Source organism: Pinus tabuliformis, chromosome Q (genome assembly GCF_031772625.1).
Source record: "Pinus tabuliformis cultivar Carrire ecotype Pingquan chromosome Q, CPIR1, whole genome shotgun sequence".
NCBI lineage: Eukaryota > Viridiplantae > Streptophyta > Pinopsida > Pinales > Pinaceae > Pinus > Pinus tabuliformis.
The window spans coordinates 397,518,022-397,542,917 of NC_142296.1; the positions used below are offsets into that span (position 1 = coordinate 397,518,022).

The 24,896-nt window shown below is 40.6% G+C and overlaps 1 protein-coding gene and 1 pseudogene across 1 annotated transcript in view; one reads left to right on the forward strand and one right to left on the reverse strand.

The window, feature by feature from the left end:
* URH1 (uridine-ribohydrolase 1) overlaps positions 1–24,896 on the reverse strand; it is a 202,846-nt gene that overhangs the window by 25,474 nt on the left and 152,476 nt on the right. The gene's annotated exons all lie outside the window — the stretch shown is intronic.
* Positions 9,624–24,896, forward strand: part of LOC149219871 (polycomb group protein EMBRYONIC FLOWER 2 pseudogene) — a 32,943-nt pseudogene continuing 17,670 nt past the window's right edge.

Genomic DNA, 24,896 nt, shown 5'->3' on the forward strand with positions numbered 1-24,896 from the left:
CCCTCACATCATGATTTTTAGAGGCTTCTACACCACTCATGGCATCCTAGAGCCTCAACACATTCCACATGGAGCTCATTTATTGCATGACGCCAACTTTTTGAGGCCTCACAACTCACATGTGTGGGCTTTCTCCTGAGTTTATGCTTGAGCTAATTGGGTTAGCTTGTAAGCCAATGCATCATTATGATTTTACTTGTTGATTAGGGGCTTTTAGGCTAATTAGGAACTCTTCCTCCTCATATAAATAGAGGAGAGGGCTATTTCACTTATCATCATCATCACTTGTGAACTTAGCCTCTCTTCTTGAGAATTTCAGCCTCTTTTCCTATTGGAGAGATGTGATCTATGGAGCAAATCTTGTCTTGGAGCTATTATCTTGTCTTTGGAGAAGTTATCTTGGATTGATGATTGGATTGTACATGCATAGTATCTTGTAGGTACCTTTATTTGCAAAATTTCCAATCTTATGTTTAATGTAAGAAATAAATTGGTGATCTAGGTTAAATAGTGTGCCATAATTTTGTTGAATATCAATTTTATGGAAGCTAGGTCTTATTATTGCATGCCTTACTCATTTTATGATATGTGTATGGCAATCCCCTTGGTGATCTTATATTAGCTCTCCCAAGTGAATTTCAATCCCTCACAAAGGTAATAGTTAGGGTTTCGATGCTAGGGCATCAAAATATCCTTACTCCTTTGCAAGTTTTAGCTAACCTAAAAAATCCATAAAATACATCAACCCTAGGACTAGGTATTGACCATCCCTTTTTGGTGATCAAGTCGATTTTCAGCCCTCTTAAGGCCAAGCAACCACCTAGGGTCTAGTGTGAATTGGCTAAGAAGGGAAATTTTGGCTTTTGGAAAGTCTAAATATCAAAGGGTTGTGTAATGTCCCTATGTATTAATTGCCTATGACAGGACAAAGTAGCCTATCGAACCCTGTAGGCTATAGTCTTGATAAAGGAGGAAAACCCAATTATCCAATGTTTGGGGCAACATTGGGTAAAATTTTGGGTCGGTTGAGGCAAGAAAGCTCAAATTGGGAGTTGCATGTGCAAACCCTCACATTAGAGTGAACCCCATGAGAAAACCTATAAATAAATGGGAGTTGGAATCATTTTGGGTCATCTATTTAGATTGGAATATCTCTGATTTTCTTAAGCCTAAGGCTCTGAGGATTTTAAGACCCCTTCTTTTTTATTAGTTTTGGTGGAAGTGATCCCACCCTAGCTAATCCCTCTGTCTAGTTTTAGTGGAGCTAATCCCACCATACCTAGACACTTCTTTTCTTGTTCTAGCACAACATCTCTTCTTGGAAATCACTCGGATCTGTTTTTAACAGGATCAAAATTTTCTATGGGTAATTTTGAGACATTTTAGACTATCAAGGACAATTCTGGGTGGACGTCCTATTACCATCGAAATTTTGGTAACAAGGGTCATTTATGTAGCCATTTACGTTATGTCCAAGCAACAAAGTCAACCTTTAGTCTACTAAGGCTTGGATTAAGCTAGAGAAGGAGAACTCTACAGATTTGGGTGTACATCCTAAAGCTGCAAGTTGCACGCAGCCGCATGGCCAGGGTTGCAGGACCGAAGTAAGATTGTTGTTGGAAGTTGAAGTGAGATAGAGGGGAAGGACGGAATAGGTAAGCGGTCATCCCTTATTCTGTCAGCTTTCTAAGGCTGTGGATAGCCACAGCAAGGCAGTCAAACCCTACTCAAAGATGTGTCAAGGTTCAGGGATGAATTCTATAATAGTGATTAAATTTCCAGGGATAATAATTGTGACATTGTTTAGGGGATCTCAAGGACAAATTGATCCTTGACATAGTAAAACGAGGACAGTCATTACATCTTCAGATCTGCAGGTATCTCCACGACAAATTATGCAGTAAACATACAATAGATAGTACAGAAGTAAGTAACACTTAGATTGAACAATATAGCACAACTACAGTTTGAATATTGATTAGATTGTGACATTGCAAACAATATTGGTGGAATTCTTGGTGAACTATTGATTGGATACATTCCTTGCTATTGGGCAATCTTCCCTAAGTGTTGTGCTTGACTAAAGTATTATATTCTTGTAGAAACTTGATATTCTTGCATACATTGTACGGTTGTTGAAGCTCTGTATATTCATGAATGTGTACCACTGTTAAAAAATTATTGAAAAAAAAATCTCACCAGAATAGCAACTTTAAGGGCAAAATTACCTTGGGACACTACAATTGTATTAGAGTTGGGAGACCTACCAGCCTGTAGGGTTATGAGAAAATGTGCCAGCAAGCATTAATTTCTCCCTTAGGGGAGGAGAACTTTGAGTTTTTGCAAAAATTCAAAGATTGTGTCAAGAAAAGTATTGAAAGGGGAAAACGATTGAAGCATGGATAAGGCACACCCAAATGGTTGGCCATGGCTATACAAGACGCAATCAAGTGCCCATGAAAATCCAGTAGAAGAGGAGAAGAAGCATGATGATGATATTCAAACATCTACTTCAGATCATTTAGCAGTTACAAATGCTGAATATGGAGAAGATACAGGATAGCAAGTGTGGACTGGTCAATCTCAGTTAAATTTAGGTATGTTCTATGCTTAGAGCAATTTACTTCAATATTTCATATTAGCCCAATGTCAATATTCAGATTAGCAATCACATCAGCGTGATAGTAAAGTGCAGATAGAACATAAACATAAACAGTAGAAGACATGCCAAGACAAGAGGACACAAGATGTGGCACCAACCATGGAAAAACCCCAATGCAGGGAAACCCTTGATCAATTCTTCTTATATTCTTCAATAGTTCAGCAGAAAGAGATAGAGTATAATGATTTGAAGTCAATACTTGACTTGCCAAATAGGAGATCAAAGATCTTCTCCATGACGATGATGCAATGAGGTTGCACTTCTGATACCAAGGACTGAAGATATGCAACAGATGATAGTCCTAGAACAGCTCAACCAATTACCCAGAATACTGAGGCTTTCCTTCAATAAGACTCTCCTTCCTTCGATGTTTCACTGATCATGACAAGGCTGCTAATCTGGCACCTTTCATATGCTGCAAGAACTGGTGCATTTCATGCCAGACCTGGTCACTGGTTAGGGCACAAACTCTGAGTGCCACAGCACCTTAAACACACCCCACAGTCCAACTATTGATTGTGGCTAGCCTTCATACAATCCCTCCAACCATACGCTGCCTTATAAGGCTGCTTACCTTCTGAACGCAGCTTCTAAAAAGGTCTCCAACTGCTGGCTATATGGCCTGCGGCCTAGCCCAGCAATGGACTGTAACTTTGATCCCTTCAAACAGTGACCCAATCAGCCCTTAAACAATAGTTTCTTGCTCCTCCTTTAAGCGGCTTCTACTGCCCTGCAAATCGAGCTCAAGACCAACCTTATCATGCCTAAACAACCTTGAATGAGACCATGTTGTCACCTACAACAATGTGGTATTAACACAGAACCTTCACATTGTTGTAGTACTCCTTTTGCTGTGGCTAGGTCCACACTTCTAGCTGCGTCTAAGGGTCCCTTTCAAGCTGTGATAAGGGCTCCTCTAACTGTGGCTTTAGGCCTTCATATGTTGTTGATTAGGGCCTCACAAATTGTGGCTAGGAGAGTTGTGTATAAGGCCTTTTCATGACAGTAAATAGGAGCCTCCCAAGACTGTGTATGGATCTCTCTTGACAATGGATTAGGTCTGTTGATTAGGCCTCCTACTGCTGTGTAATAAGGCCTGTTGTTAGGGCATTGGGCACCTCCAAGACAGTGGCCATACATCCTTAGGGCATGGCTAGATCTCCATTTTGAACAGAGGCTAGGCTTCCTCCATCAACTGTGTATAGAACCCTTCCTCCACTGCGTCTAGGGCTTCTCCCTCTTGATCTCTCTAGCCACCAAACCCAAACAAGTGGAGAGAGATCTTAGGAGAAATGTGTGTGCAAAATGACTTGAAGAACTCTTCTATTTATAATGAAACGTTGAGGATAAGTTGGGGTAATTTGGTTGCTAGCCGACCTTGACAAATTGTCAAGTAACACAAATAAATTCATATCTCCATGAATACATGTCGGAATCGGATGATCTTTAGATCAATCCTACACCTCTCGACGAGAGGAATCCAAGAAAAATATCAGCTTCCATAAATAAGAAGACCCACATGGATTTTGGCCCTAGTTGCCAATTTTAACACTCCCTCTCAACTAGTGAGAACTCCATCTACTAATCCATCTGCCAGTCCGTACTACCTCTGCTATCAATGTAGTGCCCTGCACTGCTCTACTCTGCTAAACTATGAAGAAGAAGTGATCGAGAATGTATCATACCATTCTCTACTGACCTGAAGTCAGTCCCATATAAAGTGAGTGTCTCATACCACTCTTACTGATCCAAAATCAATTCCAAATAAAGAGAGTGTCTCATACCACTCTTATTGACCCGAAGTCAATTCCAATTGATCCCAAATCAATATCATCCTAGCATAGGAAGTACGGTACTACACAATGCGTCCATCGGTAGTACTAAGGTCCCTATCCTCATTTTCCTACTCATTGGCCAGATGGGAGGTACTTCCCATGAGTCCCAGACTGCATGGGTAGGATGTCTCGGCAGGAGAAGGATGAACCACGCATCCTACCTACATGTTGCCATGGGGTATCCCAGGGGAAGTCTGAACTACTCACCCTGTACACAACAAATCACTAGGGGAAGGTTGGACCACTCACCCTATGATTGTGTCTCAGTAGGAGAAGGATGAACCACTCATCTTGCCTACATAGAAAACCACTAGGGGAAGGATGAACGGTGAACCACTCACCCTATGGTTTCTCATCGCTCCAAGAAGTACCCCATGCCCCCCAGAGCTCCCCGAGCTCAATATCCATATCATACATGACCCTCAGGAGAGGGTCTCTCCATGACTCCTAGTCATTCTCAGAAAGTCAAGAATTTGACATTTCCTAGGGGCTTCATCTTAATATCGGCGACCTGCACATCAGTCCCAATGTGATGGAGCCTTATTGCTCCTCGTTGTACCATATCCCGGATAAAGTGGTACTTGATGTCTGTGAGCTGAGAGCAATCATGAAATACAGGCTTCTCTGATAATTGGATCCCACTCTAGTTGTCACATAGGATCACGATGGTATCCAACACGTGTCCAAACAGCGCACTGAAGAGCGTCCCCAACCAGACAACTTCACATGAGACCATACTTGCAGCTATGTATCTGGCCTCAGCAGTGCTCAAAGCAATCGGCTTCTTCTTCCTGCTCATCTAGGATATCGAAGCAGAACCCAAAGAGAACTAGCACTCAAAAGTGCTTTTTCGATCCACCATACTGCCTGCCCAATCAGTATCAGAATAACCAAGCAGCCTCATAGCTCCGGTAGTGAATCTCAATCCATGAGTGATTGTGCCCCGAAGATATCTCAGAAGATTCTTGGCACCAATCCAATGTGAGTGATGAGGCTCAGCCATATGTTGGCTCAACATGCTAACTACAAAACATATATCCGAACGGGAGTTCACCAAGAACATCAATGCTACTATGAGTTGACGAAACTCAGAGGCATTTCCCAAATCAGGTCCGACAGCACTACTGCATAACTTCTTAAAGTTAAGCTCCATCGAGGTAGTCACAAGCTTGCAGTCCACCATTCCAAATTCGGAATCCAACTCCCTCTTACTTTTGTAAATGAGAGGGTCTGCACTTGTCAAAAAGAGGTCATCCATATAAAGCACCAGTATGAGAGGTCTATCATCCACAACCTTAAGGCAAAGGTTTGGATTGGCTTCACTCCTAGTGAATCTCAGCTTCATCAGATAGTTGTCAATCCTCTCACACCAATCCTGGGGTGCTTGCTTCAAACCATAGAGAGTTTTCTTCAACCTGCAAATATGAGATTCCCGGTGATGAACCTCAAACCCCTTAGGTTTTTCTACATCAGTGGTCTTGAAATTACTTGAAAGTTTTCCCTCGGTACATCCCGAACATATACCTTCATGCTCTTCTTTGAACTCAGGCATCCCTGTCACCATCTGTCTTACATCGAGTAGGGACTTACAACGAAGATGGGCAAACCTCTGATGCCTTAGTTCAGAAGGAAGAGATGTATCACAAGACATGGTCCCTAATGGACTTCCTGCAACTTTACAAAGTGCCAACCCTGAACCCAAGAGTAAAAGAATCTTTAAAATTCCTTTTCCAAGCACGTACCTTTCCATCGATGAATGCCACCTTGTAACCTTTGTCTTCCATTACCGAAATGGACAACAGGTTCTTCTTGAGATCAGGTAAATAAAGAACTTCTTGTAAATAAATTGTGTTACCCTGATTCAATTGAAGGGTAACATTCCCTACACCCTATAAGGGATAGGTGGCATCGTCTCCAAGAATAATCTCCAAGTTTGTCTCCTTCTCTATCAAATTAGAGAGAGCTTCCTTATATCCAGTGAAGCGCCTTGAAGCACCACTATCAATAAGCCAATTTCCCAAAGTGTCCGGAGGAGAGGCAGTGGAGAGGGCTGATATAAGATAATACTCCTTTTGCTTATCAAAAACAACATTTTATTCTTCATACCTGGAATGCTGGCTTTCTTGGAGGGTCAACCATTTCCTGAATTCCTTTTTCCTTTGCCATTGTACCGGTCATTCCTTCGATCATTGTTGTTGAAGTTGCCCCTGGAATGATTGTGATCATCATCATGGCCAAAATTATTGCAAGCAAAGCATCTGCCCTTCCTTCCACCCTTAGATCTGGGCTTTCCATTGAAGTGACCTTTAGACCCTGCATTATTTCTCCTTTTGGCATGAGCGGAGAAAGCAATAGGGTTGCCTCTATTAGAAGGCATTTCTTGCTCCACCATCTTGGTTTCTTCTTGAATGCATCTCGACATCAATTCTTCAAACCCTGGAATTCGATCATTATTGAGAATAGTGGTTCTAAATATATACCACTCAGACAGGAGCCCTCCAAGAATAGTGATAGTCAGTTCCCTGTTAGGTATGATTTCTCCAATTGATAGAAGATCATTCTTGATCTTAGTGATCCTTAAGAAGTAGGATTGAATATCCTCGTCTTTACCCTTCTTAATATCCTTCAACTTATTTTTGAGAAATAAAATTTGATTTGCATCACTAACCTTGAACATGCTTACCAATCTATCGTAGATCTCCTTGGAGGTGTTTAGATCAGAGATGTAAGCCACCAAACACTTGTCAATGGAATCTCTGATAATCTTCTTCGCTTTGACTTCACCCTTGGTGTACTTGTTCTTTGTAGCAGCTCGTGCATTTGATGAAGGCTCAGGGATTTTACCCTTCACGTAATCCAACACTTTTTGATCTTCCAATGTCATATCAAGAGACATCTTCCATACGTGATAGTCAAACTTTTCACGGAGCTTGTCTTCAGCCGGGAAGTGGGATGAGGAACCCATTGAGCCTTTTGTCCTTTCCAACTGTCTTTGGTGATTTCTCTTCCACTCTTGCTTGGACTTTGTCTTCACCTAAACTCTGATACCATGTTAAATTTAGGTATGTTCTATAGATAAATTTACTTCAATTTTTCATATTATCCCAATGTCAATATTAAGATTAGCAATCACATCAACATGATAGTAAAGTGCAGATAGAACATAAACATAAACAGTAGAAGACATGCCAATACAAGAGGACACAAGATGTGGCACCAACCAAGGACAAACCCCAATGCGGGGAAACCCTTGATCAATTCTTCTTATATTCTTCAATAGTTCAGCAGAGAGAAAGAGATAGAGTATAATGATTTGAAGTCAATACTTGACTTGCCAAATAGGAGATCAAAGATCTTCTCCGTGACAATGATGCAATGAGGTTGCAATTCTGATACCAAGGACTGAAGATATGCAGCAGATGATAGTCCTAGAACAGCTCAACCAATTACCCAGAATACTGAGGCTTTCCTTCAATAAGACTCTCCTTCCTTCGTTGCTTCACTGATCATGACAAGGTTGCTAATCTGGCACCTTTCATATGCTGCAAGCACTGGTGCATTTCATGGTAGACATGGTCACTGGTTAGGGCACAAGCTCTAAGTGCCACAGCACCTTAAACACACCCCACAGTCCAGCTATTGACTGTGGCTCGCCTTCATATAGTCCCTCCAACCATACGCTGCCTTATAGGGCTGCTTCCCTTCTGAACGCAGCTCCTAAAAAGGTCTCCAACTGTTGGCTATGGCCTGCAGCCTAGCCCAGCAGTGGACTGTAACTTTGATCCCTTCAAACAGTGACCTAATCAGCCCTTAAACAATAGTTTCTTGCTCCTCCTTTAAGCGGCTTCGACTGCCCTACAAATCGAGCTCATGACCAACCTTATCATACCTAAACAACCTTGAATGAGACCACGCTGTCACCTACAGCAATGTGGTATTAACATAGAACCTTCACGTCGTTGTAGTACTCCTTTTGTTGCGGCTAGGTCCACGCTTCTAGTTGCATCTAAGGGTCCCTTTCAAGTTGTGATAAGGGCTCCTCTAACTGCGGATTTAGGTCTTCATATGTTGCTGATTAGGGCCTCATAAACTGCAGCTAGGAGAGTTGTGTATAAGGCCTTTTCATGACAGCAAATAGGAGCCTCCCAAGACTGTGTATGGGTCTCCCTTGACAGCGAATTAGGGTTGTTGATTAAGCCTCCTGCTACTGCGTAATAAGGCCTATTGTTAGGGCATTAGGGCACCTCCAAGGCAGCGGCCATACATCCTTAGGGCATGGCTAGATCTCTCTTTTGAACAGTGACTAGGCTTCCTCCATCAACTGTGTATAGAACCCTTCCTCCACTGCATTTAGGGCTTCTCCCTCTTGATCTCTCTAGCCACCAAACCCAAACGAGTGGAGAGAGATCTTAGGAGAAGTGTGTGTGCAAAATTGGCTTGAAGACCTCTTCTATTTATAATGAAATGTTGAGGATAAGTTGGGGTAATTTGGTTGCTGGCCGACCTTGACAAATTGTCAAGTAACACAAATAAATTCATATCTCCATGAATACATGTTGGAATCGGATGATCTTTAGATCAATCCTACACCTCTCAATGAAAGGAATCCAAGAAAAATATCATCTTCCATAAATAAGAAGACCCACATGGAGTTTGGCCCTAGTTGCCAATTTTAACAATCTCACCATGATGATAATATTGAAATGTCTGCTTCAAATCAATTAGTAGTTATAAACCCTGAATATACAAAAGATGTAGGGCAACAAGAGTAGAATAGTCAAGGTGAGAGTGAAGGTGTGAATCAATTTCACTGCATAAGTTGTGATTCAGTGGAAAAGAAGCATGATTGTGAATACCCCAAGATTGAACTTTGTGAGCAATATAGTTATAGGAGAGAGTAGTTTGCAAACTTGGGTAGGGATTTATTAAATGAATGTCCAAAGGGCCGCAATGATGTAAAGAATAGTGTGAGATGCAGAAGAGGGAATGCAGTGTGCGAAATTGAAGAAAAATATTCAAATGAGGAAGAAGAAAAGACTAACACCATTAAGCGAGAAGAAGAAGATACTAAACACAAAAACCAACGTGAAGTTGAGCATGAAATAATTCAACAGAGTGAGAGCACTATGATTCGTAAGACCAGTCACAGCCCAAGTGTGAAAGTTTCAAGCTCTAGGAACCTTCCACATACTCGTAACCTTTCCAAGAGCTCTAATCCAATGTGCTACCAGGAGTCCCGAAGGTATTTGTCACCAGAAGAGGCTGCTCATGAAGAAGAAAGCTTCTCAATGTATTATAAGCATGTTGATTTGTACAACATCCTTCAACACCGAGCTTCAAAACATCCTTTGTTTCTTCAAAGGAGTTTAAGTTAAAAAATACATAAAAAGCAACAAAGGCGAATAAAAATGATTGTTACATTTTCTGGACATGTGAGTGATGAAGTACCAAGAAAGAACTTTTGGCCTCTATATGTTTTTTTGTAAAGTTCTATTCATAACTCTTTAGAAGATTCCTCAGTTTATCAATTGACTTGCGTATGCTTACTAAGAACGTCAACTCAACAGGGATGCAATGAACAATCTGCAGTTATTTTTATATTACCTACGATTGAGAAACTTTTAGTTCATGTAGATGCTCATAATCTTAAAAGATTAACTGTTAGTTGTGCGTACCATAAAATTGTAGGCTATGGTAATGCCTTATTGATCCCTGAGCTAGTGAAGTGCACAGGACAAGTTTTGTGGGGAAAAGTAGCCTTAGGTTCACTATGTAGTTATTGGTAGAAGTCCTCAAACTTGAGATTGCGGGAGAGAGTTGATCTAGTTTTTGTGGTGGATTTACACTCTAGTTGTTGATTTTCTAGTGCAATCAAGACTAGTGCAGTTTTTAAACTAATAACTACTTCTAATGATACAATATTACTTCTTTAGAGCATTCCAATCATCAAGCAATTATACATGAAAAATTTCAACCATTCACTTCTACAATAGAGAAATAGAGATCATAGTAAACAATGAGACAAGAGACACCAAAATTTAGGCCAGCGGCCAGGGAAAAACCCGCAAGGGGAAAAACTGTGAGAGAGAGTTCAGTTCATCAATTGTACATCAATCAAAATAACATATCTTTGATGAGATCATATGAACAAAACTTCATCCTCTTCCTCAATCACAAAGATAAGGAGATACAGAGAAGCTCGCATACCACAAAGAATAGTGCCACAGAGAATCTCGCATACCACAGAGTTTAATGCCACAAAGAGGCTCACATACCACAAAGATTAATGCCACAGAGAAGCTCGAATATCACAAAGATTAATGCCACAAAGAAGATCGCATACCACAGACAAGAGTGCCTCAAAGAAGCTCGAATACCACAGAGAAGAGTGCCTTAGAGAAGCTTGCATACCACAGCGAAGAGTTGCCTCAGTCAACTTGCAAATCACAAAGAAGAGATGCCTTAGTCAGCTTGCAAATGCCTCAGATCAAATGATGCAAAATTTGCCTTGAAGGAAAGAAAATATGATCAATTTATAGTTGTTTGTCCATGTGAATAGATGTTTCACTTGGGCAAGCCAACATGTTAGGAGGGGGCCAACTTGACACTTGTGGGGTTGTAAATGTAAATTTAAATTTTCCTTTTCTTTTATTAATGAAAATACCAACCATGGCTACTAAATTTCCAACACACCCTCCTAGCCAAGGAGGTACTTTTCATTCTCTCTTAAGATCAATCTCCCCGACTAGTCCATAGGTCTCTCAGCAACAACCCAAGGGAGAGATCAAATATACAAGTCTCTCTCTCTTAAGATCAATCTCCCCGACCAATCCATAGGTCTCTCAACAACAACCCAAGGGAGAGAATAGATGTACAAGTCTCATCATAAGGAAAGATACATAACATTCAACACATCCCATAAGCCAAAACCCAATGGCATCAGTGTCATTGCCCAACTGACCAATGGGATCAACCAATATCATTCATGAGGCCAAGCTCTGCAACCGTATGCAATGGTTTCTCACTCAAGCTCAATGACCCAAGAGAGTACACAGGGTCCATCTCCCCGACCATAAACAAAGGTCTCTCGGTCCACGACCCAAGGGAGGAATCCCTATCTCGACATCAATCTCCCGACTATATAGTCTCTCGGTCCATGGCCCAAGGGAGAGAACTCATCCTTCCCGACCAAACTCATTGGTCTCTTAGTCAATGACCCAAGGAAGGGAACTCAAGATCAATCTCCTCAACCAATCCACTGGTCTCTCAACAACTACCTAAGGGTGAGATCACAAAATCAATGTCCCCGACCAAACTCATTGGTCTCTCAGTCATCATGACCTAAGGGATCACTTCATGCCTTAGAACAAAGCTCCCCAACTAGACTCACTAGCCTCTCGATCAACTAACCTAAGGGAGTGACAATCTTCCCAACAATAATCTATGGCCTCTTAGCTACATCCCAAGGAAGATTCATGATGCTATACAATCAATGGTCTCTCTCTTCAAGAATAATTCTCAGCCACTCCAAGCTTCTCACAGAAGCAAGCAAACATCATCTAAGAGAGTGGATTTGTTAAAACATCAGCAACATGCTCATCGGCCAAAAATTTCTCTTATGTGATTTCTACCAAAAGACTTTGTTTAACATGCTCATCAATAAAAAATTATTCGAGCCCAATGTTGCAGGAACCTGTTACCGCTCAAACTAGCAAAGGACCTAAAGGGATTCCCTATAGGGCAAATGCTAGACCAAGGGCAACAAATGGAGGCTTAGCCCATTGTCACCGTAGCTAAGGCTCCCTTCTATTTACGGACTTTCACCAATGGGAGGAGACCCAGTATACTATGGAGTCATCGATGGAGGATAAATCAATGAATGGATATGGAGTGACCCAAATAATTCGCTTTCCAGAAGGATAGAGCTTGCTTGCTTTTCAAGCAAGGTACAATGATTTCTACGAGAGGGATGAGAGGATTTGAGGGTTAGGTTTACGGGATATGATTCGTCAAAGAGTTTTCCAATCCCTAAAATCCTTATTGAAATTGGTATCCTGGGTGGTTCTTGAAGAATTGTCCTTTCAAGGAACGGGACCACACGGGACCAAGTGGACCCGGTCTAGGGTATGAGGAAAGCATGTGGCAACCAATGATGTTCTTACCCTGGGAAAGGTGGAGGAAAGGATCAAAGAAAGAATATTCACTTAAAGGTGTTGAATTGATCCAGTAAGGTACTAGCCTTTAGGGATGCTAGGGCAAAGTTTGATCTCGAAGTTAGGGCTTGGCTTTTCTCACAACTCCACCGTCCAAATGGCCTCAAATTTGGAGGTCTTAAGGAAACACCAGCGCAGGAGGGGCTAGGAGATCGAACTTTTTGGAGGGCTAGTTCACCGGGAAAATGATGCCCTAGGTGACCCAATTTGGCTAGACCCAGGAAAAGGTGAAATAAGTTGGTTTAAGGTGACCACCTTTTGGTAGATCAATGCCTTAGTCTTGGGAGAATGGAGTCTATGATGAATATGAGTGAGGACCTTTGGTTCTTGGTCAAGGAGGCCTCAAGACTACTTCGCTAGCCTTCTAGGTCAAAGAGAAGCAATCTTGCAGCTTTTATACTTCGATGTGCAAAAGGAGATGGCTTATCAAGGTCAAATCGTTGATAAAATTACCCTTAGGAGATTTCGTTCACATTACATGGCCCATAAATTGAGAGATGCTATAATAGAGACAAAATTGCACAATTTAAGCAGTAAATGCATGTAGCAATTAGCCCTAAGAATAGCGAAAATCCCATTCCAATGTATATGACAAAGTAAAACAAGAATAACAATAAAAGCATGTACTTACATGTAATAGAACATATCCAACCATCCACAATTGACAAGAGAGAAGCTCCAAGATAAGATAGACCAATATCCACACATCAAAATTCATCCATAAAGCTCCAATTCATCCTCTAGAAAAAGTGTGAAATTCTCAAGAGAGAGAAAAGATCCAATCCAAAGTGATGATGAGCAAATGAACTCATCTCACTTGTATTTATACACTAATGATGAGTTCGGATTAGCCTCCTTGGCCTACATAAGCCTCAAAAATAAAATAATGTTCTAAATTCTAATAATCTAACTTTCGCTGACAAACCCACCAAACTAGCTCATAAATGAAAGAATAAGCCTCTCAAGAGGTCAAATAATAATCTATGCATGTCCTAGGGCCCTCTAAGAGGCCTAATGAGGTCCATGGGTGCCATAATGAAGAGTAAGACCCTCAAAAGTGATGGACAAGGGGTTGGGCCCTTTTTCTCCAAACAATAAACCTGTGGTGCTCCCAATGGGTGTAGGGGCACAATAATAACCTCATGGGTCTCCAAATGAATCGAGGATGCCTGTAGATCGTCTACAAGGGCTTTGATGGTGATGTAGGGGATGCCATATCATCCTACAAGTCTTGGGTCAGCTGCCTGTGTGGGGCCGGCTGGGCAAAGGTGAACTAGTTGCATCATCCTCATCCAATGGGAGTGTCTCGAGCATCTCTGATCATCCTCGAGGATCCATGGAGTGTTGTCTACTGTTGTAGAGGCTCATGGCTCTCAACGCACACCCTACATGTGCCAATGTAGCCCTCTGGAGGATTAGGACCCCATATAGGGAGACCAAACCCAAGATGGAGACCATCTGCAATCCTGCATAAGATCCAATGCGTCCCCTAGCCTTCCAGTACAACAAGTCATTAGAGAAATTGAGTAAATGAGCTTACCAATCATGGACCACAAGTGGGGATTTCATAATGGCCTGCACTTCCATAATGGGCTTTGCGATGTTCCAACTTCCAATGTCTCATAAACTCCAAATGGGGTTAACCAAGAATCCTATTAGGTGGTGCCGTGTGAAAGATAGGTGAATGAAGTAGGGGATGAGAAGGGGCAGCCCTGGGTCACATGTTGGGGTACAAGGGTAGCTAATAAGAGGGAAGCCCACACTTGGATTTATAATGTATAGGAGGGAGCAATCGTGGTACATGAGGTGCCCTGGCCTTGATTTTTCCACCTTTCTTTATATGCCTTTTGCCTTTTTATGATTTTCTTTGATTAACTGCTCGGGGCTCAAGGGGTAAGAGCATGATGCATAAGATATAGCAGTGAATACCCCCTTTTTAAAGGTAGGGCGGTTCATTGCCCACCATGGGTTGGGACAATCATGGGTTCCTATGCGATGATGGAGGCTCATAAAACCTGTAGGAACTAGGGTGATAGCCATGACGATGGGATAAAGCTCGTGTATTGGCTTTCGCCCATGTGTTAAAAGTTTTTGTCCCGGCCATCTTTTGCATTTTGTGGTACATTTTCCTATTGAATGTCGCCAAATATGCTTTTCTCTTTCTTTTTACCTGCATCAACCTCTAGGCATCATTCCAGACCATGACCCAAGGTGTGGGCAAGGGGAAGGGGCAAGCTGACCCTATGTGGACCCAGTGTAGGAATGTGGACCCAGGTGGGAGAAATGATGAATGGGGTAATAATGAGTGGAAAGAGGGTAGTATAAGCGGATAAGGGAGTGGGACCATGCAACCAAAATCAGGGTTTCCCATGAAATACCATCCCTAAAGCCGAATGGTCAGTAAAAGAGATCCCACAGGACTGGAATGGAAGGTTAATATCCAAAATGGGTCTAGGGGATAGGGGAGAGACCTAACCCATTCTTTCCATCGAATCCCCCTATTAATCCATGACTAGAAGTGTCCATGATAAGCAAACTACAATACTCAATTACCAAATGATAAGGCATACCTTTAGATTCGGGAGGCCCACCTTCAAACATATGATCATGGCTAATGGGCGAGGGACCACATGGTTGGCTCAGGTGGCGGAGAAATTGTACAATGAGCTAGTTGGTAGCTGCAAGGGTCTGTTGGCTGCAGGTTGAGGACCATCTTGGAGAAAAAAAATTCTCCTAGGGATATCACCCACAAAATGGTGGGTAACAAACCCCCCCCCCAAGGATCAGGAGGCAGAACCGCCACCAATCCTCCAACGAAACCGCTGATCTGAAAATCGGATCCGCAGTTCCGTCATTTTTTGGCGATTCCTAGAAAATTGGATCCGTAGGGGCCTGATCCACAGTTCCAGTTGCCTAATCCGTGGATTCGGAAAGGATCGACTATGGATCTGTGAAGGTTCGGGCATGTATCTGTCGCGAATCGCAAGCGGATCATCGAGAAGGTGGAGTTTCACACGGTTTCGCAGGGCTTTTTTTGTTTTTGTTTTTTTAATTTCGAATTGTTATGTGAGGAACAATGCTTTCCGAATACTCCCAAGGTGCCCCTTGATGCTCCCTAGACACTTCCTAGATGCTCCCTAATGGTAATGTTAAATTCTTAAAGTAAAAGTGACATTCTCCTTTATCTTCCATTTTCATCCTTTTGCTTCAATTTTTAACATTACTATGAAATGACTCAAGATGTTTGAGAGTGGTTCCAACCTCATCAGACTTCATATGGAAAAAATAGAATTTCATATCCCATTCAAAATTCAGCAGACTTAACAGTTTTCAAGATCAACGGGATTGCAGTGTTTCATTGGATTATATCATGTATGAGGGCATGTGATTGACATTTAATCAAGAGCACCGAACCCTATATGTACCCCAATGTTGGTGTTGTTGATTGTTGAACTCCTTTGTCATGGCCTTAGCAAAATGTACCCTTCACTCAAGTCAAAATCATTGATCAGGCATGTTAAGCTTTCTGTAACATATTATAAGGCTTAGATTAGGCTGTTTGATCAAAATTGGGCAATGTTGACTAATATCCCTAAAGAATCGAAGTAGAGGCAAAGGCTAGACAAGAGAAGAGGATTCTAGATTCTAGATAGTTGATGCATCTAGATGGTTGATGCTGGAATAATTAATCATCGATGTACAATGCATGCCATATCTATTTTGATTTATGTAAAAATATGCATGTTTTCATGTCTTCTACAACTAATTTGGTATTTTGGATTTATTTTAATATAAATGCAAAATATATATATATAGTAGACGCTTCACTTCCTATATTTTTGGGAAATGACGCTTCCACAGATCCGCTTCCAAAAAACGTCCCTACTTCGTGCAACATTGTTCGTGCCTCGCATCTCTTCTTTGGACAACATCCCGGATATAGTGCTTCAACCTGTCATGAAAACACAGCTTTGATTATCACAATGCATTATGGTCGATTCCAACACTTGACCAAACAAGCCAGGAAACAACTTTCAAAGCCACACAGCTTCACAATAGGTTGAACAGGCATTGATGTACTCAGCGTCGGTCGTGCTAAGAGCAACAGAAGTTTGATTCTTACTGGACCATGAAATCATAGCAAAGCCCAAGCAAAAATAAAACCCAAAAGTGTTCTTTCTATCATCAGAGCATCCAGCCCAATCAACGTTAGTAAAACCATGCAATTGCCATTTTCCATTAGAAACATATCTCAAAACATAGTCAACGGTACCATGCAGATATCTCAACATATGTTTTGTTGCAACTCAATGCACATGTCGGGGCTCAACCAAGAATTGGCTTAATGTGTTCACAGCACAACAAATATCAGGTCTAGTGTTTACCAAATAGTTCAACGAGCCAATCAATTTGCGGTACATAGAAGGATCAATCAAATTAGAATCACATTCTCGTATCTTCTTCAAATTTGTTACCATGAAGGTGTCCATGGACTCGCAATCCATTATGCCAAATTTCTGAAGGATCTTAATAGTGTACTTGCCTTCAACAACATTGGATCAGCATCATTCTTGAAGACTTCTAGCCATCTTCATTTTGGAAGTCACAACTGACTTCTTTTCATCATGGATCAAAACGTGCTTCAATTAGGTTGATCTTGTTTGCTCCCTCTAATTCTAGAGCTTTGTCCAATATGAGTCTTCTTGTCACTATGTTCTTCCATCCTTCTTCATCGATTGCCACAGCCTTGGCAATCTTCATTATGGACCTGCAATCCTCACTAGGAGGCCATGGAAGAACAAATACAACCAAGCAAGATATGCAATGACAAGAGACTAATAGTAACAATAATAGCAATAATCAAGAAAAAAAATACTTATCTTTTGAGAACATGTCAGCTCCCTCTTGATCTCAGCTTTCTTGCATCCAACTTGCAAAACATCCTTGTCCACATCATCATTCTTGCAGAATCTAAAGTTTCCTCTATTAGAGGAAGCAATTAATCCTAGGGTTTTACTTGTCCAACCTAGGTTGCTGGCTAGGGTTTATAAATCCTAGACATCCAAATGACTAATACTTCATAGCCAAGACTCACAGTCTTCCTAGACTCAAATTGTCCTTGTTGATAATTCTTGGTCATTCCAAAATCCGTTTCCCAAGCTCATTGTAGTAGCAACATCCATATACCCATTGAATAATTTATCACTTTAGGACTCAAATCATGCCTTATCACCAACATGTACAATGCATCTTTTCAGGGCCTTTATATGACAACAGATCTCAAATTTAGATCATAATGCAATATCTTCTGTAGGTCTGTTAACTCATACTTCATTGAGTAAGAGATGTTATCATATCTTAAAATATAGATATTGGTCAGCACTTTGAGGAATTCATATTGAATTATTTCAAGATGTTTATGCCATATGTCAATTAATGCATTTGTACTAATGTCCATTGATAAAGTTCCCTTTTTATTCTTCAATGCATGCTAAGAATACTTCAAAGAATCATAGTGGAGCATACCTCAAAAGAAAAGTTGCAGCAAATTGTACGTCTGATATTTAATTCTCATGAACAAGTTCATCCAATATTAGCAAATGACTTTGATCTTGAAGAGGGACTCAACCTCTTTTTCATTGAATCAGGGTTCCTTCAAGAATGTTTGACACTCCATGGCTCAAGTGTTGTCAAGACAATTCTTTTATGTCACAATAATAAACAAGTTTTGTACCTCAGCCTTTCAATTATGAAAGGCAAGCTGTCATTTTAGAAGCTTCAGTAGAAAATACTTTGTGATTTTGATCAACATACTCTCCATCTTCAGCATTTTGGAGTTAACCCAGGTCATACTTAAATTCATCATTACAATTGTCCTTTATATGATGCGTATAATACAGTCTTCAAATTGTGGCATACTGATATATTGATTTCAACAATATTGCGATGCAAGGCTACAATTCATCCTTCAAACAGGGCCAGAGATTAAGGGTTATAGATGCCTCTCATCCAAGGATTTAAAGGAGACATCAATTTTCAAATTCTCAGAAATCTATCGCTCTCTTTTCCTTTTGTCATATCAAGGCAACTTTTATATAACATATTAATAGTATTTCCTTGAGGACTAACAAATTAGAACGATGAGGGGACTTCATCATATCTGATCTTGATGTTAATTTTTCTTAAGACGACATTGTTCTTTGTTATGATAGTTGCATTTCATTATTAATAGTAATACATTAAGTTCACCCCATTTCATCATTACATTATTCAGATCTACGCCATTATACATCAGCATATGCAATTACATAGAAAGAAACAACATCACCATCATCATCAATGCAGCGGAATATAAAAGGAATAGTAGAAGAAAGCATGCACACACATAGAGACACCAGGATTGGTCCGAGACCAGGGAAAAACCCACTATGGGGAAAACCCTTGCAAATCTTCTTCTTCTTAGATCGTCATCAAATGATGCAGCAAAAGAGAGTACAATGATCCATCACTTTATCTATGCAGCAAAACAATAATGATATCTATGAAACAGATCTAATTATGCTAGGAATCAGAACCCTCATACTGATGACTGTAATGTGCTGTCACAAACTGATGTCAACTGTTGTATACTGTTGTCACTGTGCCGAACACTGCTAAGTATTGTTGTTGCTGTGTCAAATACTACTGAATATTGTTGTCACTGTGTCGAATACTACTAAGTATAGTTGATACTGTCAATGAGCCCAATACATATGTTTGCAACAGAAACTAACAAATCAGATCTACAAATTTGTATAACAGTAGAGAGAAACCCAAATCTACCTGATCACTGAAGTCATTATGTCAAACCCTAGATCTGAACTTGGGTCGCTCTCATGAATACAATATGTGAGCGACTGTGACTGCAAAGTCGCTCCCATGAGATCTCTATGCATGCGACTTTGGCATTGAACTACAAAGACCCAAAGTCGCTCCCTTGCCGAGCTGTGCGAGCGACCGACAAGCCAAAGTCACACCCTTGCTGAGTTGTGCGAGCGACCGAGATGACAGGGTCGCTCCCAGGGCTACTTGGTGTGAGCGACCGGGGACCGGAACCTTCTGATTTGCCTTTGAACCCAGAGTCGCTCCCATAAGCCTTTGTGCCAGCGTCCAAGGGTCTATAGTTGCTCTCATAGGCTTGTGTGCCAGCAACCAAGGACCAGAATGACCTGTTTTGTGTCAGCAACCGAGATCACGAAGACCACAACCCAGAGCGAACCTTTCGCCTATAATTTCGGACCCTTGAGCGAACTCCTTCCGTCGAACCTATGCGAACCAAGACAAAAGAGAAGAGAAGATGTGTCCAAATGATCTTGAGGTCTCTTCTATTTATAGGATTTCCTGAGGGGTCACTTGGGGTTAAGACTGACCCAAGCAGTTACTCATGTGGTTAGGGCCGACCCATTCCATAATACATGTATGAATAAAATAATTCATAACTCAACTTCCACTTAACCAAATTGGGTGATCTTTAGGTCAATTTTGGTCCTCTCGAAAAGAGGAATCTAATGCAATCATTATCTTGATCATTTGAGTTGTCCAAGGTGGAATTTTACCGCAATTGCAAAAATTAACACTCCCTCTCAACCAGGGATAATTCCACCTGCCAATATCTATCCATCGAACAATATGCTATTCTGGAATCTTCGAGTGTCATCACGAATCATCACAAATCATCTCTATCATGTAGTTGTCGTGCCATGTCCATCTCAAGTGTCTCATCATCACAAATCATCATTGTACATCTTGATCTATCCTTTGCTTATTCCTATTTATCTCTTGATTGTTCCTACTCGTATGCTGATCATTCTCAGATCTAGAAGAAGAATAATTTGTTACCAAAGGGGAGCTCAAGCTACCACCCTCTATCCATCAAGTTGCTATCTGGAATCTCAACTAGTGGGCTGCTACCCAGAATATCATCATCAATCATCATCGGAGAGCATATCATCAAGGATCACATCTCAACCTGGAACCACATCAGGAGCAATAGCTTCCACCCATACCGAGCAATAGGATAACTCATCACATAGGGGAGTACACCATCGACCCTGGAATTTCATCAAGGAGCTTACCTTCAACCCAAAATCACATCAAGTTTTCTCAACCCATCCTATTGCCTACTGATCTTCCCATTAATGACCCAGAATAGTCATGTGGTAGAACACCTACATCATAATCAACTTGGGTTGTACACCCCAAGTACACTCTCAACTCGTTGGCCAAAACGAGGAGCGGTATTCCCATCAAGCTGGCCTGCTTGAGGGTATGATGCCAACTGGGGTATACTCTGCAAAGACCAAGAGGGGAGCAGCATTCTCCGACCCTATAAAGATAGGGGAGCAACATTCTTCTACCCTGGGTAATAGATAGGGTAATGCCCTATTGTCCAAAGTTCCCTCAACCCCAGGAGCCCTCTATCTCAATTCCTCACCCTGGGAGCTCAAGCAGGGTAGGAAGAGTTTGCTCAGTGTCCTCGATCAACGCTGCTCTCATCATCAGCTTGTCTCAATAGCAGTTGTTTCCTGTTCATACAGAACATCAAATCAAATATCATGTCAGATCATATATAATCATATGAATCACAAAAGGATACCATAATCATCCTCCCTCTCAAGGAGGTGCCAACCACAAGCTTGAGCTTGTTTCGAACAACTACATTGTCTCAATATATGAGAGTATCTCGGTCCCAACTATAAATATGGGACTTACTACCAATCAGATCATCACAATGTATCCATGTCATATCCAGATCATGCTCAAACAACTCTCTAAGGAGCTTCTGTATCTTGCCTCACAGCTAGCCATGCTAGCAACATCATGATCAACCTTGGTCATGCTATGGACCTCTCATCCAAGATATCATGGCAGATCGTATACTAAAGCAGCATCCAAATGTGCTTATCAACAATAATCTCAAATATCAGCAATACATCTATGTAGATACATATCATAGGAGAAATATCACATTCTCAAAATAGAACACCTCATGCAGATATTTCAAAGCATGCTCAGAGGCAACTCTATGTGAGTGAAGCAACTCACTCATGAATTCATTAAGGTTCTATGCACATCATACATATACAGATGGATGTTCAAAACGGAACATCAATGCTTCAACCGTCGGATGCCATGTCAAGTTCAACAACATCTTGAACTTCAAATTCGAGTATCCAAGGATTTGCAATTTTCATTATTCAAAAACATTTTCCAATAGCTTTGCAATATGGAATTTCTTTCCCAAATTCCAGAAATCAATTCATCATGCCATGATACATTATTTCGGGCTTCATAAGCCATCTCCCTCTGATTTAGATCATTAGAGGCTCATCACTTGTCACAAGTAGATCATCAGGATATAAAACCAAAACCATAATCAATATCAAAGCCATACCTTGGAACTCATCATCCTGACTTCATCAAATAATTGTCAAATATAGACATATCTAGATCAAGGAGCTTGCTTCATGCAAAGCTCTCTACAGGTACCATGCCTTGCTAAGCCACCATAATTATCCTTACATAACTCAATGTTATACCATCAATCAACAAGGTCAACTCATTAGAGTTTATAAGCCAAATCACGACCATTATCAAAGTCATCATTATCATACTTTCAACCAGGAGACAGGTGTAGCTCATATCAAATCATGACTTCATCATGCCAACAAGTCATGCATTATCAATCTGAACTTGATTAAGTCATTCTCAGAATCATAATATAAGTCATCCTGTCACTAGGTGCAAATGCATACATCAAGGATGAGTCATGCAGGTTCCATTTTTCATGCCAAATCACAACTATCATTATTTCAACCGTTGTGCTAAGAATAAGGAGGCCAATCTCCAAATAAGTCATCATGCCCACATAGTATCGATATCAGGGCAAATCAACAATCGTCAAATCAAATCACTAGACATCAGGTCAAGTCCAAATGTTATCACAAAGATATCTATAATCAAAGCACATCTCAATCATTAATTCAAAGTTATTGTAAAACATTTTTCATATATACCAGTAGTGCCAAATCATGCCAACCTCTTGTAGCACAAACATAGTGACATATCTATATGTATATCCCGGTCACTAGCGAACATGTTCATGTTATGGCAAACATTCAACCTTTTCCTGTTAGCAGATCTTGTTGTTATCTGCAATACATCTGTGGTCCTGATATCTCTCATTTCATGCACAATACTTCATTATATGATCAACAATTTAACTCAATAACTTTAGAAATCAGTTAACAGTGGCAGAATATGTTAGGAACATCATGATTCAAAGTTCAGACAACTTCAGAAAGCTTCAGATGATGGTCAACAATAGTCAAACCTTTGGTCACTCTCTTCAGGTTAGCATGGGAGCGACTTTAGCTGCTTGGACATTGTCTAGGCCTTAGCATGAGTGCGACCAAGGACGAAATCTCCTAGATCTATGACTGTGAACAAAGCGGAAACCCTAATTTCTGAATTCGCTTTAGATCTAAGACTCTATTGCGAATCAATACTATCAAATGCATATAAATCATACTTCAGCAGTACATAATTAAAAAAGGTTAAGAATCTTGAGAAGAGATTCTCCCTCTGACTGGGGATCTACATCATTCATCTTCATTCATGTCATCAGCCTGTCTCTACTAGATTCATGCAACAGGAGATCTGTTAGATCATAAACATATATCTATCATGGCTATCAGCATCATGACATCAATCTTTCATCAAGTGATTAGACTCAAAGCAATAGATAGATGCAACAACATATCTCAAAGATTATGAACACTAGCATTTTTTGTCAAGTCACTCCATCAAGTTACAAGACCATAGGTAATAAGAGATCTGGAATATCAATCTTACACTTATACTTCTCAAATCAAGGTTACCATGCACTTAATGATCAATGAGATCAGTTTAGGTCATTCAATAAGGCTTTATCAAAACAACAAGAGTGGCAATCACTCTTTCCATATGCTTTCATCATGCTTATCGCAAGCATTACCAGCAGACTCATGTATAGGAGTCAATGAACTATCCTTCTATATGAAATCCATCATGCCAAGTATCATTTTCTAGAGCCAAGGTGCTAGCCTTCTTTATAGGATTAAGATATCCAACAGATAGATCATAGATGTTAGCCAAACATCAAGTGTATCAATGTGTCAACATTAGATACCCTCATAGAATTCAAGAAGGTCAAAATGTTCAACTTTTCATCATAGGAGACATAGATCCAAGTCACTTTCATATGCATGTATAAGCCATTAAATAAAGAGGCATTCTCATCATACCTTAAGGCTTACCAAGACAATAGATGAAACATACCATGCATACCTTGCGGTATTCAAATACCTGAGCACCTACTCATTAGACATAGGCCACTTGAAGCACTTTGTCATCTTTTCATCAAGAACCTCTTTATCACTTTCCAAATCTACATCTCAAGATGAGCCTCAACAAGGATCTACACATCACATCTCATCAAGGAGGTTAGAAACATCCATATACATATGCAAGAAGTACAAGCAATAACATAATCATCAGATCCATAAGTCTAACAAGTAAGAAGCATCATAAGTCAAGAAATATTTATCTTCAATGAGAGGTGATCCTCTCCCTCTTGAACCAATCTTCAAGAGCCATCATTTTCCATGGTCCATATACCAATGTTGTCTTCAAGTATCCAACCAGATCTGCTAGGGATTATCCCATCTAGGGCTTCATTAAATCTCCCACAAGTGCTTGAGCATATTCTCATTGACCATACTATACCTCATATAGTTTCCATAAACCAAGGTTTTCTCTCCAACCCTAACATCATAGAATCCATCAACCCTAATCATCAAGATGCCTAGGGTTTTCTTCAAACCCTAGAATTCTTTTAGGTCTCCACCATCCTCTTCTTGCTTCCATCAATGGTGTCATCATTGGGGTGATCTCCATGGATTTTCTTCAGCCCAGCTCTGATTCCATGTTAATTTTTCTTAAGGCGACATTGTTCTTTGCTATGATAGTTGCATTTCATCATTAATACATTAAGTTCACCCCATTTCATCATTACATTATTCAGATCTATGCCATTATACATCAACATATGCAATTACATAGAAAGAAACAACATCACCATCATCATCAATGCAGCGGAATATAAAA